Source organism: Bubalus bubalis, chromosome 1, assembly GCF_019923935.1.
Source record: "Bubalus bubalis isolate 160015118507 breed Murrah chromosome 1, NDDB_SH_1, whole genome shotgun sequence".
Taxonomy (NCBI): Eukaryota; Metazoa; Chordata; class Mammalia; order Artiodactyla; family Bovidae; genus Bubalus; species Bubalus bubalis.
The window spans coordinates 190,164,345-190,177,917 of NC_059157.1; positions in this window are offsets into that span (position 1 = coordinate 190,164,345).

A 13,573-nucleotide genomic window follows, 5' to 3' on the forward strand; every position below is an offset into this window, starting at 1 on the left:
GGTCCCTGGAGGGATCCCAGGAAGGGAACATCCAGTCCTGGTGTCTGGCTTCACAGCCTCCTGGCCAGTGCCTCCCCGACCCTGATCACAGCAAGACCAGCCCCCTGGACGTGGCCTGCCTTGTGCTGTGCAGTCTTTGACAGTGAAGGATGCTGGCAGGGAGGATGCTTGTGAGTCATGAGCAGGGAGGTTCAGGTGCCCAGGCTGTGACCCTCAGGCCGGAGCACTGAGAAGCAGCCCCTGTGGGAGGCACCTCACGACCTCAGAAAGTGGTTGCTCCCTCCCTCTGCCCGAAAAGCTGGCACCAAGGAGCATGGCCGTTGGGAACCCAGCACTAGTCAGCCATCACAATCGGCCAAGTTTGGGAACTGGGCCGGCCCAGAACAGCAGTGCAGACCCTCAGAGAGCAGGACGGACAGCACCCGGGGACCTGGTGTGCACAGGTGTGCAGAGAGCAGCTTCCCCCGCAGGTGGGATCAGAGCTCCTCCCCCATGTCCCTCACCTGGTGGCCCCTCTCTGGCACTTGGGCGTGTGTGGAGTCCATGCCTTGCCTCATTCTGGTCCCTGGCCACACAAAGCCCAGGGAGCTGGCCGGAGCTGGGCTCTGGGTGGATGGAGGGGTCACACGCACCACTGCCCCCCACCACCCAAGATCTGGCCAGGGCTGCCATGTCTGGCTGGGCCATGAGCATTGTCACCAGAGGGGGGCAGCTACTTGGCGGGAAGAGGGAAGGGCTTCCAGAGTCCAGGATGTGATTCTGCTGCCAGGAGCGGCCTGGGCACCAGACCACGGCTTGCTAAGGCCCTGTGGGTGCAGCAGGCTGGAAAGTGAGGCTGCCAAGCAGTTGGTGTTCATTGTTCAGTTGCTCAGGCCCGTCTGACTTTTGCAACCCTATGGATGGCAGCACGGAGTTTGCTCAAACTCATGTCCATTGAGTCAGTGATGCCATCCAACCATTTCATCCTCTGTTGCCCCCTTCTTCTGCCCTCAGACTTTCCCAGCATCAGGCAGAGAGATGTGCAAAAGCAGATGGTTTGGGGACCAGCTCATTTTGGGGGATGGGTCTTGTGCTCCAGTCATCATGGCTGTAAGGAGTGCTCTTGGCTTTAACAGTCTGTGTCAGATGTTTATGTACCTGCTCTGCACAGGGTCGGGGCAGCTGCTGTGGGGGTTGCAGAGGGAGTGAGAGTGGGTCCCCAGGTGGACCCTTACCTGGAGGGTCAGGATGGGCCCATGGCACTGAACCACAGTTTCACCAGCCTGTAGGCTCCAGTTATGTCTGCTCCCAGAGATGGCCAGGGTCTATAGCCCTGCAAGAGCCCTCCCCTCCAGAAGGGGTGCTCAAGAGGGTTCAGCATTGCAGCCCCCAGCCCATACCTGGCCCACCCTGTTTCCCCCACAGTGGGGTGCCCCAGTCTGTCAGCTCCAGGCGTCCCCAGCTCACCACCTCCTGTGACCCCCCCAAATATATCCCATCCCCCTTCTGTCCTCCTTCCTCCCCAGAACCAGGTAGAGCCCGATACCCCAGGTCCAGGTTGAGACAGCGAGGGGCCTGCCCATGGCCGTGTAGGCCAGCCTGGCTGTCCACCTCTGGAACACAGCTCCTCCTAGGAGTGTTGTAGCCATGTGTTCCAGGAAACTCACTCAGAAGGACAACGCAGATAGTGGAGTGCAGTTCATTACACTGGCGGGCCCAAGGCAGAGTCTCCTTTTAGCCAAGGATCCCAACCAGTTTTTGTGAAAACCTTATATACTCTAAAAGTGCAGGTGCCCAAACCCACCTCCCCAAATTCCTTGAAACTAATCTGAACAAAGGAAAAGAAAGATACAATCAAAGTTAACCCATGATTCATATGCCTTAAGCCTTGGTTGTTAACAGTAGACAATTATCAATAGGCCTGTGGTCAAACCCCAATAAGCATAATAGAATTTATGATTCTGTTCAGTTTCACATAATTAGGGTATTCTTTTAGGCAATGTGGGCTTCCCTGGTGGCTCAGATGGTAAAGCGTCTGTCTGCAATGCAGGAGACCCGGGTTCGAGCCCTGGTTCGGGAAGATCCCCTAGAGAAGGAAATGGCAGCCCACTCCAGTACTCTTGCCTGGAAAATCCCATGTATGGAGGAGCCTGGTAGGCTACAGTCCATGGGGTCACAAAGAGTCGGACACAGCTGAGCGATGTCACTTTCACTTTCACTTTAGGCAAGGTAGAGTCTAGGTATGAGGCCTTGGGCTCTTCCATCTGGGGGGCCTGGGTTTCCAGTTGGTATGTCATTTCCATAGATACTGGGCATATAGCTCAAAGTCCACAGTCTAGCCCAAGATGGAGTCCTGCTTTCAAGATGGAGCCTGTTCTGTCTGTTTCCTCCTTCAGGAGGACTTAGAGGGGACTTGGAGGGGGGGCCATCCTTAGGGATCCATGGCACCCTGTCTCCCAAAGCAGGGGACCTCTAGCATCTAATGCCTGATAATGTAAGGTGGAGCTGATGTAATAATAATAAAGTGCACATGACTGCTCTTGAATCATCCTTAAACCATCCCCCCCACACACCACCCATGAAAAAGTTGTCTCCTACAAGACTGGTCCCTGGTGTCAGAAAGGTTTGGGATGACTATTCCCAGGCTTCGTGGGCTGGTGGTGGACTTCTCCCAGGATTTGCAGGTAGGTGGTGGACTTTCCCAGCTGCTAGCTCCTGCCCAGGCCCCTCGGGCTCTGTGGGAACACCGTAGCCTAACCCAAGGAGCCAGTACATTCCCAAAAGGAGGGCCCAGGGATGGGGTTTGGGGGAGACCTTGAGCTGCTTCTGCAATATGTGAACCGTAAACTTCCTTATGTTCAAGCTGGTTTTAGAAAAGGCAGAGGAACCAGAGATCAAATTGCCAACATCCGCTGGATCATTAAAAAAGCAAGAGAGTTCCAGAAAAACATCTATTTCTGCTTTATTGACTATGCCAAAGCCTTTGACTGTGTGGATCACAATAAACTGTGGACAATTCTGAAAGAGATGGGAATACCAGACCACCTGATTTGCCTCTTGAGAAATCTGTATGCAGGTCAGGAAGCAACAGTTAGAACTGGACATGGAACAACAGACTGGTTCCAAATAGGAAAAGGAGGACGTCAAGGCTGTATATTGTCACCCTGTTTATTTAACTTCTATGCAGAGTACATCATAAGAAACGCTGGGCTGGAAGAAACACAAGCTGGAATCAAGATTGCTGGGAGAAATATCAATAACCTCAGATATGCAGATGACACCACCCTTATGGCAGAAAGTGAAGAGGAACTAAAAAGCCTCTTGAGGAAAGTGAAAGTGGAGAGTGAAAAAGTTGGCTTAAAACTCAACATTCAGAAAACGAAGATCATGGCATCCGGTCCCATCACTTCATGGGAAATAGATGGGGAAACAGTGTCAGACTTTATTTTTCTGGGCTCCAAAATCACTGCAGATGGTGACTGCAGCCATGAAATTAAAAGACGCTTACTCCTTGGAAGGAAAGTTATGACCAACCTAGATAGCATATTGAAAAGCAGAGACATTACTTTGCCAACAAAGGTTCTTCTAGTCAAGGCTATGGTTTTTCCTGTGGTCATGTATGGATGTGAGAGTTGGACTGTGAAGAAACCTGAGCGCCGAAGAATTGATGCTTTTGAACTGTGGTGTTGGAGAAGACACTTGAGAGTCCCTTGGACTGCAAGGAGATCCAGCCAGTCCATTCTGAAGGAGATCAGCCCTGGGATTTCTTTGGAATGAATGATGCTAAAGCTGAAACTCCAGTCCTTTGGCCACCTCATGTGAAGAGTTGACTCATTGGAAAAGACTTTGATGCTGGGAGGGATTGGGGGCAAGAGGAGAAGGGGACGACAGAGGATGAGATGGCTGGACAGCATCGATGGACGTGAGTCTGAGTAAACTCTGGGAGTTGGTGATGGACAGGGAGGCCTGGCCTGCTGGGATTCATGGGGTCACAAAGAGTCAGACATGACTGAGCGACTGATCTGATCTGATCTGATCTACCCTCTACCCTCTACCCTCTTGAGCTGCTCTGAGGAGAGAGTGAGGAAGGACTTATAGACTTAAAAAATATTCACAACCTAAAAGTTGAGAGTTGTGTTTTATTCTATTCTGTGGGAATTCTTAAGACTTAAGCCTGGGAGGCAGCATCTCAAGTAACCCTAATAGAACAGCTCCGAGGAGGTGGGGGGAGCGGGAGAAGAGCCAGTTTTTGTAGAAGTTTTGCAACAAAGGGCAGGTAGTCCGAACATCAAAAAATGTTTGATAATTAAAGAAAATGAAATATCCCCAGTCAAGGAATTCAGTGCTTTTCTATGGATGGGTGATGCAAGAGTCTGAGTTCACTGACCTCATTCCTTTGATGTGCACCTCAGCTGTGTGGGGCCAGCACCCCATGTTTTCACACCCTGAGTTTCCCCAGCGTGGCTGCAGTCTGATGGCTGATAGATGGCAGGCTTCTTTCCTACCTGAGTTCCCTCAGGGCTTACCAACTCAGATTGGAGGGATACAGCGCAAATAACTGTGACATCCTTGTTTACTGATACTCCATTTCTCAAACATGCACAGACCAGAGGGGCTGACCATCTCAACTGCAAATGCCCAGCAAGGCGGGGCGGGGAGGGGACAGGAGCCAAGGGACCTCTGCTGAATGGGACCAGACTGAGGGGGCAGGAGCACAGCAAGAAGGAGGGGGAGAGATGGGGAGACAGAGAGATGTGCTGGGGAGGGGAGGAAGCAAGGAGGAGGAGGGAGGAAGACAGAGAGACATGGTGGGGGGCGGGACAGGTGGCAGTGCTCAACACACAAGGGACACAGGGCCATGGGCCTGCTCTGCACACCTTGGCCGCCCCAGGGTCAGGGCTCCTTGGGGAACTTACGGCATCTGGCCTGGAAGGTGAGTGGGACAGACAGTGCATTCCCCCAAACCTCAACCTTGGTGACATGTCACCTCTGGAAGCAAGGCTGAGACCAGGTGCCAACATACACAGACACCCAATGCACACACAGGCACCCAATGTGCACCTTCTGGGAAGGGTACCTCCAAGGCGCCCAGGGAGCCTCCCAGCACGTGGTCAGGCCAGGGGCAGGCTCTGAAGCACTGCTCTGCGGTGGAGCAGCCCCAAGGGTCCTGCCCCACCGGGAGCATGTACTGGAGTCTCTGTGCCCAGAAGACTCAGGTAAAGGTTTTAGGAGGATTGAGGCGACTGCACGGGGAGAGGGACGTGGGGACAGGGCACCTCCCAGGCTCAGGGCACACAATCGCATGGCATTGCTTTCAGATAGAGCATAGGAGTCCATGCTGGGGGTTCAGGATATCAGGTAAGGGGACTCGTCCTCTCCCGGGGTGAAACAGAGACTTGAGTAGCCTCAACTCCACCCCAGGGTCACTGAGCCTTGGGCTGGCGAGGTTGTGTTAGGGAAGGTGCAAACACGCTGAGCTCTGTCCGTGCAGGCGGGAGTCAGCTGTCTGGAGCACAGCTCTCTGAAGGTGTGCATGGCCTAGGGTGGGGGTGGGGAGCGGTGGTGGGGTCACCCCTTGACTTTGACCCAGGAGGACAGGAGATAACAGGGAGGTTTGAGTCATGCAAGGACTTGCCCAGCCCACTCCTGCCTCTCAGACATGGCCTGGTGGAGAGGTTCTGACAGTCAGTCACATGGTTTTGCACTGGAATACAGAAATGTGCAGGGTGATGTCACGTCCAGCCACGAGGGAATGCTGACTCTTGTGGCAATATTCAAGAGGTCCACGGAACATGCATGAGTGTGTAGGAGACTTAAGTCCCACGATGAGTGCTTTTGATACTATTTTTATATAAAATGCAGTATGCATAGAGAGAACAGACATCTTTTTTTCCCCCAAAATTTGGTAGAAAAGTTTAAAAGGTGACACCAAATCAAGCTGCAAATCAAAGTTCAAACCAATTTGAAGACATGAAAAATCACTTAGGCCAGGTTCTCGGATCTTAACTCCATAAAACTCAATATTAATGATACAAAACAGTGCAGTCAAACCTGACTGGTTGAAAATTTTCAGTTGTTCTTCCCAAGGAGTCACGGGTCAAAGAGGAAGTCAGGCTTCTGGGGATAAACACCTGTCAGCAGAGCGCGTGGGGCCCCGAGAAAGGGCCCATGGAGAATTCCCTGTGAGAGCTTGTTCATTTCCTGGTGCTACTACTGAAATGAAAGCCACAGCAGTTAACTCAGAAATGGGACAAAATGGACAAGCAAAGTACGGAAAGAAGGAGAAAAAACAGTAATTCATTCATTGGAAAGCACATACAACTTGTTTTTTTTAAAATCCAAAAGATAGTTCTTCAGAAGACTAAAATAACACGGCATAAGGAGTGCTCTGGTCAATTTGACCAAGAAACAGAGTAAAAGCAGATGTCCCCCGAAACAAATGGGGCTGACGGACAGCACTTACAGTCTGGGGGGTCTGTGCGCAGCCCCCTCCCCCAAGGACCACTGTGATGTCTGGGAAAATGGACACGGAGTGCTGGCCGCCCCCACCTTGACCTCATCTCACCTTTGGCAGAACCTCCGTCTACAAAGACTTGACTGCCTCTTCATTTAATGCAGCCCCGCTCATGTCTCAGGAGGAGCTGTCTGTTCTATGAAACTTGGCAAATTACAGTTACAGCTCATCTCTAAGACTAAATGAGACAAGATAGCCGAGGAACTCCCTCTTCCATGATGTTAGTCCAGCACCCAGAGGGATGGGCGAGGACCACTGGCTCCTGCTGGGGGAGGGATCCCCTGAGCTGGGCCCACATCGGCCATGGGGCACTTGGGGAGATGGAAGACCCACACAAGGGGGGAGACTTGGACACAGGACGCATCACCCTGGCTAGGCGGGCTGGAGGGGGATTGGGGGGATGCAGTCGGAATGATGAGAAGACTGGGACGGGGAGGATGGGGAGGTGAGGCCAGGCGCTGGGCAGTGTTCCACCCCGATCCCCGGTGGTCCCCCCTGCCCCAGAAGATCCGAGTGCATCAGCCTGCATTGTGGGGAGAGACCAACCCCAAAGCACAGGAGGGGTTTGACCTGGAAGGGTGGCCTGGGGGCTGAGAAGGTGGGAGGTGGGGGGCAGGGAATGGTCGCTGTGGGAGATGGGTGTGAAGTCACATGGAGGCTGTGAGGCTGAGAGTGTGTTTCAACCCAGGGCGCATCTGACCTTCCTCCCATACAGCTCAAGGCTCCAGGGCACAGACTGACCTGTGACTGAGGGCAAGGCTGCCGGCACTTCACAGCCCCAGTTGCCATCACCCATGGCGTTTCCCCTGCGTCTCCTCTTGCTCCCTCGGACCCTGTTGCCCACCACCCTCTTCTCCCACTGCCTGCTTCCCTGTCACCACCAGCTGGGGCTGGACCCCCAGGAGATGAGGGAGATGACGGGGGTCCCATGGTCTTTAACCCACTTAAGCAGGGCAAGGTTTACAGAATCAAGTTCATTGAGATGCAAGTTACATGAATTAATCGTGCTGGGAAGTATGCAGTTCAAGGCATCTCAGCTTGAACAGCTCAGCCCCCACCTCTCCACCCACCCCATACAGAGTGCTGTGCATCCACCCAGAGAGACCCCAGGCCCCTCCCAGCCACTGTCCCCACCCCACCGCACCCCCAGATGCAGGCAGGCACTGAGCGACTCCCCTTGGGACGGTTTTGAGGGCTGAGGGTTTATCGAGCTGGGCTGTGCACGCAGTAGTGCTTCTGGGACCCACTTAGAGGCTCCTCCCTGGGGGCTCTGAGTAGATTCCACACACAGACACGCCTCCCGTGCTCACCCGCCACTCCTTAGTGGCCGTTTGGGTGGCTGACAGTTTTAAGGATTGTAGATAAAGTGCTGCCAACATCTGTGCACCAGTGTTTTGATGGATATGTGAGTAGATGCATGAGAGTGGACTGGGGGGTCTTGCTGAAGGAGCACATCTAGCTCTGCGAGAAACTGCCTGGCTGTGTTCAGAGACGGTGCCATTGTCCTTCCGCAGCCTCGTCAACACTGAGTGCTGTCAGCTCCTTAAATGCCAGCCTTTCTCACCTGGAGCGTGTTCCCATGTACTCGTTAGTGGTTTGTGTGTATCTTTGTTAAGTGCTGTTCAAATCGAGGTAGGACATTGATAGGCTCCAAGTTGGACGTTTGTAATCAGCCAGCCTCCTCTTTGCATTTCCCAAGACAAGAGATAGGTGGGCTCTAGCTGAGAGATCTGACAGAATGTGGTCCACTGGAGAAGGGAATGGCAAACCACTTCAGTATTCTTGCCTTGAGAACCCCATGAACAGCATGAAAAGGCAAAATGATAGGATCCTGAAAGAGGAACTCTCCAGGTCAGTAGGTGCCCAATATGCTACTGGAGATCAGTGGAGAAATAACTCCAGAAAGAATGAAGGGATGGAGCCAAAGCAAAAACAATACCCAGCTGCGGATGTGACTGGTGATAGAAGCAAGGTCCGATGCTGTAAAGAGCAATATTGCATAGGAACCTGGAATGTCAGGTCCATGCATCAAGGCAAATTGGAAGTGGTCAAACAAGAGATGGCAAGAGTGAATGTCGACATTCTAGGAATCAGTGAACTAAGATGGACTGGAATGGGTAAATTTAACTCAGATGACCATTATATCTACTACTGTGGGCAGGAATCCCTCAGAAGAAATGGAGTAGCCATCATGGTCAACAAAAGAGTCCGAAATGCAGTACTTGGATGCAATCTCAAAAACGACAGAATGATCTCTGTTCATTTCCAAGGCAAACCATTCAATATCACAGTAATCCAAGTCTATGCCCCAACCAGTAACACTGAAGAAGCTGAAGTTGAACAGTTCTATGAACACCTACAAGACCTTTTAGAACTAACACCCCAAAAAGATGTCCTTTTCATTTAGGGGACTGGAATGCAAAAGTAGGAAGTCAAGAAAGACCTGGAGTAACAGGCAAATTTGGCCTTGGAATACAGAATGAAGCAGGGCAAAGACTAATAGAGTTTTGCCAAGAAAATGCACTGGTCATAGCAAACGCCCTCTTCCAAGAACATGAGAGAAGACTCTACACATGGACATCACCAGATGGTCAACACTGAAATCAGATTGATTATATTCTTTGCAGCCAAAGATGGAGAAGCTCTATACAGTCAACAAAAACAAGACTAGGAGCTGACTGTGGCTCAGATCATGAACTCCTTATTACCAAGTTCAGACTTAAATTGAAGAAAGTAGGGAAAACCACTAGACCACTGAGGTATGGCCTAAATCAAATCCCTTATGATTATACAGTGGAAGTGAGAGATAGATTTAAGGGCCTAGATCTGATAGATAGAGTGCCTGATGAACTATGGACGGAGGTTCATGACATTGTATGGGAGACAGGGATCAAGACCATCCCCATGGAAAAGAAATGCAGAAAAGCAAAATGGCTGTCTGAGGAGGCCTTACAAATAGCTGTGAAAAGAAGAGAAGCGAAAAGCAAAGGAGAAAATGAAAGATATAAGCATCTGAATGCAGAGTTCCAAAGAAGAGCAAGAAGAGATACGAAAGCCTTCCTCAGCCATAAATGCAAAGAAATAGAGGAAAACAACAGAATGGGAAAGACTAGAGATCTCATCAAGAAAATTAGAGATACCAAGGGAACATTTCATGCAAAGCTGGGCTCAATAAAGGACAGAAATGGTATGGACCTAACAGAAGCAGAAGATATTAAGAAGAGGTGGCAAGAATACACAGAAGAACTACACAAAAAAGATCTTCACGACCCAGACAATTACGATGGTGTGATCAGTCATCTAGAGCCAGACATCCTGTAATGTGAAGTCAAGTGGGCCTTAGAAAGCATCACTACAAACAAAGCTAGTGAAGGTGATGGAATTCCAGTTGAGCTATACCAAAACCTGAAAGATGATGCTGTGAAAGTGCTGCACTCAATATGCCAGCAAATTTGGAAAACTCAGCAGTGGCCACAGGACAGGAAAAGGTCAGTTTTCATTCCAATCCCAAAGAAAGGCAATGCCAAAGAATGCTCAAACTACTGCACAATTGCACTCATCTCACATGCTAGTAAAGTCATGCTCAAAATTCTCCAAGCCAGGCTTCAGCAATATGTGAACCGTGAACTTCCTGATGTTCAAGCTGGTTTTAGAAAAGGCAGAGGAACCAGAGATCAAATTGCCAACATCCGCTGGATCATTAAAAAAGCAAGAGAGTTCCAGAAAAACATCTATTTCTGCTTTATTGACTATGCCAAAGCCTTTGACTGTGTGGATCACAATAAACTGTGGACAATTCTGAAAGAGATGGGAATACCAGACCACCTGACCTGCCTCTTGAGAAATCTGTATGCAGGTCAGGAAGCAACAGTTAGAACAGGACATGGAACAACAGACTGGTTCCAAATCGGAAAAGGAATATGTCAAGGCTGTATATTGTCATCCTGCTTATTTAACTTCTATGCAGAGTACATCATGAGAAACGCTGGGCTGGAAGAAACACAAGCTGGAATCAAGATTGCTGGGAGAAATATCAATAACCTCAGATATGCAGATGACACTACCCTTACGGCAGAAAGTGAAGAGGAACTCAAAAGCCTCTTAATGAAAGTGAAAGTGGAGAGTGAAAAAGTTGGCTTAAAGCTCAACATTCAGAAAACGAAGATCATGGCATTCGGTCCCATCACTTCATGGGAAATAGATGGGGAAATAGTAGAAACAGTGTCAGACTTTATTTTGGGGGGCCCCAAAATCACTGCAGATGGTGACTGCAGCCATGAAATTAAAAGACGCTTACTCTTTGGAAGGAAAGTTATGACCAACCTAGATAGCATATTGAAAAGCAGAGACATTACTTTGCCAACAAAGGTCCATCTAGTCAAGGCTATGGTTTTTCCTGTGGTCATGTATGGATGTGAGAGTTGGACTGTGAAGAAACCTGAGCACCGAAGAATTGATGCTTTTGAACTGTGGTGTTGGAGAAGACTCTTGAGAGTCCCTTGGACTGCAAGGAGATCCAACCAGTCCATTCTGAAGGAGATCAGCCCTGGGATTTCTTTGGAAGGACTGATGCTAAAGCTGAAACTCCAGTACTTTGGCCACCTCATGTGAAGAGTTGACTCATTGGAAAAGACTCTGATGCTGGGAGGGATTGGGGGCAGGAGGAGAAGGGGACGGCAGAGGATGAGATGGCTAGATGGCATCACCGACTTGATGCACGTGAGTTTGGGTGAACTCCAGGAGTTGGTGATAGACAGAGAGCCCTGGCGTGCTGTGATTCATGGGGTCACAAAGAGTCAGACATGACTGAGTGACTGAACTGAACTGAACTGAGTTGAGGAATTTATAATCAGTCTCCTGTTTGCCCTCGGAAATGGAAGTAACAACCAAAGCAGGGTAAATAGTCTTCGTCCTTTGTAAACATCTCAAGGAAATAATCATGGCAAGGACAAAGGGAGGCAAAACCTTGTCTGAGTGAGGGATTAAGAGCTCTCTGCCTCCCCATTTTAGGATAAGGGAGACACTACACATGCACAGAAAGGCTCCTTGGGGTCAAAAATCAGAGGATAATTCCAGGCCATAATGAGTCTTGCTCCTCCCAGAAGTCTTCACTTTGAGATCCACCTTGGTTCAAGAGTGTGCGCTCCCCAGGGGAGGGTTCTGAGACAAATTAACCAGGTAGTGGTGGGGGGAACAAAGCAAGATGATTGGTCTGAGGGAAGACAGACCTGGAAAACTGCCTCCTTATAAAGGATTTAAACTTACCAGAGACATGACTTTCTCTCTGAGCTTGCCCATTCACCTTTCTGTATGTACTGCTTTTTTCAATAAAGGTCTTACTTACTCCTTACCTTCTGCCTCTTCGCCTGACTTCATTCTTGACTAGGCAAGGACTAGGGACTCAGCCCTAACTGCTGGCTCCTGTGGTCCAGTGGTTAGGACTCCCTGTCTGGAAAACTGAGGCCTTGCTTCCACCTACCGCTCGCTGCTGCTTGCTGCAAGCTACCATTTACTGCTGTGGGCTTCTGAAATCAAAACCTGTGTATTTTAAAAACAGGATATTTGTCTTCCCTTTGGTGAGTTATAAAGGTTGCTATATATTCTGGTTACCAGTTCTGTGTTAGATACGTGGAATATTAATATTCTCCTCCAGGTATTGTAGTTGTTTTTCAGTCTCTCAGTCATGTCTGACTCTTTGCAATCCCGTCAACTGCAGAATGCCAGGCCTCCCTGTTCTTCACCAACTCCTGGAGCTTCCTCAGACTCATGTCCATTGAGTCAGTGATACCATCCAACCATCTCATTCTCTGTCACTCCCTTCTCCTCCTGCCCTCAACGTTTCCCAGCATCAGGGTCTTTTCTAATGAGTCTGGTCTTTGCATCAGGTGACCAAAGTATTGGAGCTTCAGCTTCAACATCAGTCCTTCCAATGAATATTCAGAATTTATTTCCTTTAGAATTGACTGGTTTGGCATATGAGTCAATTCTAATGAGGTGGATGAAACTGGAGCCTATTATACAGAGTGAAGTAAGTCAGAAAGAAAAACACCAATACAGTATATTAATGCATATATATGGAATTTAGAAAGATGGTAATGATGACCCTATATGCGAGAGAGCAAAAGAGACACAGATATAAAGAACAGACTTTTGGACTGTGAGAGAAGGCGAGGGTGGGATGATTTGAGAGAATAGCACTGAAACATGTATATTACCATATGTGAAATAGCTGACCAGTCCAAGTTCGATGCATGAAACAGGGCTCTCAAAGCCGGTGCACTGGGACGACCCAGAGGGATGGGATGGGGAAGGAGCTGAGGAGGGATGTTGGGGACCAGGGGACACGTGTGCACCCATGGCTAATTGATGTCAATGTATGGCAAAAACCACCACAATATTGTAAAGTAATTAGCCTCCAATTAAAATAAATAAATAAATTTTTAAGAAAAGAATTGAGTGGTTTGATCTCCTTTCTATCCGAGGGACTCTCAAGGGTCTTCTCTAGCACCACAGTTTAAAAGCATCAATTCTTTGGCGCTCAGCCTTCTTTATGGTCCGGCTCTCACATTCCATACATGACTGCTGGAAAAACCATAGCTTTGACTAGCGGGCCTTTGTCAGCAAAATGTCCCTGCTTTTTTAATACTCTGTCTATGTTTGTCATAACTTTTCTTCCAAGGAGCAAGCATCTTCTAATTTCACGGCTGCCGTCACCGTCTGAAGTGATTTTGGAGTCCAAGAAAATAAGTCTGTCACTGTTTCAACTTTTCCCCCATCTATTTACTTTAAATTTAAATATGACATATAGTTAGTGGCTCCCCAAATGAACAACACAGGTGTAGGAGTTTTACAGATTAAGCTTTTAAACTGAGGTTTGTCAACTGAAAAAAAAAGCACCACATGAGAGCCGTGCGTTCAATTTTATTTGGAGACTTGTGGAGGACTGGAGCCCAGGAGACAGCCTCTCAGTTCTGAGGAGCTGCTCTGCAGGGGTAACGGGGGAGGATCAGTACATAAGTGATTTTGGAGAAGGCACATGTGCAATGAAGTAGAACGTTCCCACTGGTCACCAGGGGCACA